Raw genomic sequence first — 4,209 nt, forward strand, 5'->3', positions numbered from 1 at the left:
CTTGATCACCCAATGAGATGATCTGCCTCCGGATTATGGGGCAAAGGGGCTGCTACTCATTAGCTTTGTTCATGGACCCTACTGCCATTAAAGTTTTTGCCATTAAAGTGATTGGAAAGTCTACTAAAGTCATACCATCGAACTCTCCATGGCAATAACACTTATTCACGGACAGGATTCACGTGAAAAAATAAGATGAAACGTTCAGGCCGCTACACCAGATCCAGCGACATTTAATGCATTATTAATGAACATGGCGCTGGCTGAATCGGGCTGATTTTGTTATTTTTTTTATCGTTTTCTTTACCGGAAATGTAATAAAGCGAAGAAAAAAAAAAAGGGGGCCAGTCCCTCTTTCGATCCCAAAAACTCCGTCCCTCTGTATTGTAATATCATGTCAATGACCTCATGTTCTTAGGAATAGCACGGTTATTCCTCCCCATTAGGTTATTGTTAACTTGTTGTTAGGGAGATCCTGTGCTGCAGATTCTATGTTTCTATGTCTGCTAAGTGGCGCTCGGTTTGCCCCTGGGGTAACCATTTCCCAGTCACTCATTCATAACCCCCGTCTTCCCCGTAAGTGCACAGCCGTATACGATGTTGCCCGTCGGCTGTGCCGGTTGCCGGATGACCCCCCCGGGCATCCCATAATCGTTAAGTCGTTAACTCCTCACCTCGGTAACGGAGTTAAGTTTGCAGTAAACCTTTGGCCGCCATCAATATCCCGACCCGGAGCCGCTGGGTTCACTTCATTAGTCTATTGATTTTAGATATAAGGACGAGGAACTCATACATCTCCGGCAGGGGGGAAGGCGGCCGTAGTAACGAGACGTTTACATCAAGGAATTCATTCATTCCTCTGCTGCCGGGGGGTTCCGGCGCTACCCCCCCTGCCAAGCGATGCCGCCGCTCATTAAGTCTTTCAAATCAATTATCTTACATACTAATTAAATGTATTAAATACATTTATTTTCTTATTTAATTATACTTTAGATGCCATGTTTAAATTCACTCCTTGTATCAGCCTCTACCGCTTCTGCTGGGAGCCCGTTCCACTTATCTAACGTTACTCTGTACCAATAATATACTAGTCAAGGATCATTTATTCTTTCGGCTTCTGGAATCTGATTTTTTTTCATAAAGTTCCATTTGCCCATCATTTTTTTGGGATAGTTATTGTTCTTTGGGTCTGGTCGCCTCTGTATAACGAGACTCTTCGGAGTCGTTAGACATCAAAGCAGCAGCAACCTCCGGCCGGACAATTGCTTTAATCGCTCGTAACGTCTTCTGACCTCTCTCTCTCTCTCTACACGCAGGTTAAGACGACCTTCTCGGCGGAGTCTCTCTGATATCTCAATGTATCTCAAAAAACGATGGCTTTATCAGCCGCCCGTCCAGGACGTATAGATTTATAGATATAAAGATGGAGCCTACACGGGGTCTCCAACCAAGCGCGGCCGCCGGTGCCCAAAGCTCTCCATGTGGAACGGAATGAAGTCGTTTAAAGAAATTAAACAAAATTCTAAGTATTAAATACCTCGTTATTTGTAACATTCTGAAACCCAGAACCTGCCAGCAGATCGGCCCCCATTCGGCCCCCATCTAGTCTGCCCGTTTCTCCTGTTGTAAAGACTCAAACCTTAATCAGTCGTCGGTCCCGTCTTAGATTCAGGAGCCGTCTGTCTGCCCCACGGAACCCATCAGGAGTAGCCACGAGTCTGGACTCACCTTAACGTTCAGGAGATCTGTTGCGGTCCCGGCGGGTCTCTGTGAATCTGCCCGCACCCCGGCCCTCGTCTTACCTTTTAAATAAGTGGCCCGGCTAATGGAGACGTCATTCCCTGCGGCCGTAATGGCCTGGACTGGGGCGCCGCATTCCACCGTCTTGGATTCCATTGATACCGTGGATGGTTACGAGCCCCGCCGTCGGTGTCCGGGCGTGCGGCTGATTGGCGGCACGTCTAAATTGCTGCAATTTAATCTGTGAATGGGGGGGTTTTGTATGGATAACGGGCTGTTTATTAGCTCCTTCAACACAATAAGCCACGCAAGCGTCCACAGTAACACATTTCTACCCCATTTCGCGCTTTAACCCTTTAATTAGCTTTAAAAAAAACAATCCTTCCCATTTAAGTTTCGATGTCAGATATTACATTTTGGATAATATGGATGTTGAAACAAGTATCACTCCCACAATGTTAAGCCAGCCATAGCCACACCTTTTCTGATGAACTGTAGTGACCCCATCGAGCATAACGCTGCGGTATATGTTGGTGCTATTCAATTAGCCAAAGCGGGATTTGCGGGTATCGCGGGCATTTTTTTTTCTCTTTTCTCGTGGGTAAATAGGAATCTGCACCGCCGGACGTAATTGATAAAAGCTTTAACACATTCCCTGCTGGTGCAGTTAATTGACCCCCGAGCAGTCGATGAACTCGCTTAAACCCGAAAGGCTGGGATGATTAAACGAGAAGGTGGGCCGGCCGAGCGGTTTGAAGAGCGAGCGGTGAAGTGGTTCCCGGGGAAGGAATACTCGGCGTGGGGTCACATAGAAACGCAGAACGGCAAAGAATGTTTTTTTTCTATTTGTTTATTAGAGAAAAATCCCTGTCCTATTCATCCTCCTGAACTCACTATTAGAACAAATTGGAGAAAGAAATCGGTGGAAAAAGAGAAAAAAAAACGTATTGGAAAGGAGAAACGACAAAGAAAAATGAAGAATAAAATATATAAGAGGGAGAGATTGCGATAGAAAATACTTAAAATAATTTCAGATGGAGGGGTAAATAAAATAATGGGGTGATATAGTGGTCTCCTCTTTAGGACCCTATGGAGCAGAGATCTATTGTCCTCTGGTCAAGGCTATGGCGGCACCGTCAGCCAGTCCCACAGAGGGCCAATGAAGCAGCAGCACATTGGGGGGCCTTATTGCCCCAGAGGGTGGTCTACACCCCACTCCCCGGGTTTTGTGGCAGGGGAACCGCCGCCCCATTTGGACCTGTTAGGAGCCGGTATACCGTCTTAAAGATGCTGTCCCACCTACTTTGCGGAATTTAACAGAGTGGTCTTCACAGGTGGTGTCCAGTTAGCGAGTGGTTGGAGTGTGACTATTACCTCTCGTGGATACCCTAGGTAGGTTTGTAGGCCATCTTATGGGATCTCCATATAGAAACATAAAGTTCAACGACACATGAGAAGCCATCCAGTCTGCCGGTGTTTCCTGAGGTATCTCGGGCCCCAACCAAGCTCCCGGTCAATGATGCGTAAGAATTGTGTAGAAAAAAAAAAACAGTTTTAGGGTGAAAAGACCCAAAAACCAACGCATTTTTAAGCATTCGCTTTTCCCAACCTCCCCACAAACTGACTAGTGGACCGCATACAAATGGCATTTATAGAGTCTTTACCCCAAAAATCCTTTAAAAACAAAAAAACTGAATTCTTTAGTGATTCTTCTCAAGTGCAGCCTACCAAGTCCTCGCCATCTGCCTTCTGTTTTACACGTTTTAAAACTCAGAAGCTGAGAAAATCATAAAAACAAAAATAAAATAAAGTTTTTCTTCAATGCTTTGTTGACTTCATTTTTGGATTTGACTTCCTATAAAGTTACCTTTCGTAAGATGGTCAAATATTATTGGTACAAAGTTTGGATTTTTTCCCCATAAGACAATAATGATGAATCTGGTTATCTCTCCCTAAAAATATATTTAGTTTTCATTAAAGGGCTTTTCCGCTATAAATTTACACAGTATACGTTTAATTTTAGTGTAAATATTATAGTATAGACGGCCTCACCTATGACATGGCATCGCTTTGAGTATCACATTTTATCTCTAGATTATGCTGTCTCGCCGAATAGTAAATCAATACTTGAATGTTTAACGAGTGGTATGAATATCTCTTGATCAATACATATGCTTGTGATTTCAGTGATGTAATGTATAGAGCAAAACGCCTTTACAATCTCCAGTGGAGCTTGCCTTCTCTAGATAACAGAAGCCCCCCCCTCCCCCTGGTTTTGTAGACTTTAAGCCTAAATGCTAGGTTTTATCCTTACTTGGTAACTTCCGTCAACTCCTCGGGACACAGTATTGAAAGGCAACAAGATGCCTCCACTACTAGAACCCAGCTAGGTTCTATGTTCCGAGGGGTTTGCAGGGTTCTCATGAAGTCAGAAGAAGCTGGTTCTAGAGACTACCCAACAGAAACAAT

Source organism: Sceloporus occidentalis, unplaced genomic scaffold, assembly GCF_023333645.1.
Source record: "Sceloporus occidentalis isolate IW3139 unplaced genomic scaffold, rSceOcc1.0.p SCAF_127, whole genome shotgun sequence".
Classification (NCBI taxonomy): Eukaryota; Metazoa; Chordata; class Lepidosauria; order Squamata; family Phrynosomatidae; genus Sceloporus; species Sceloporus occidentalis.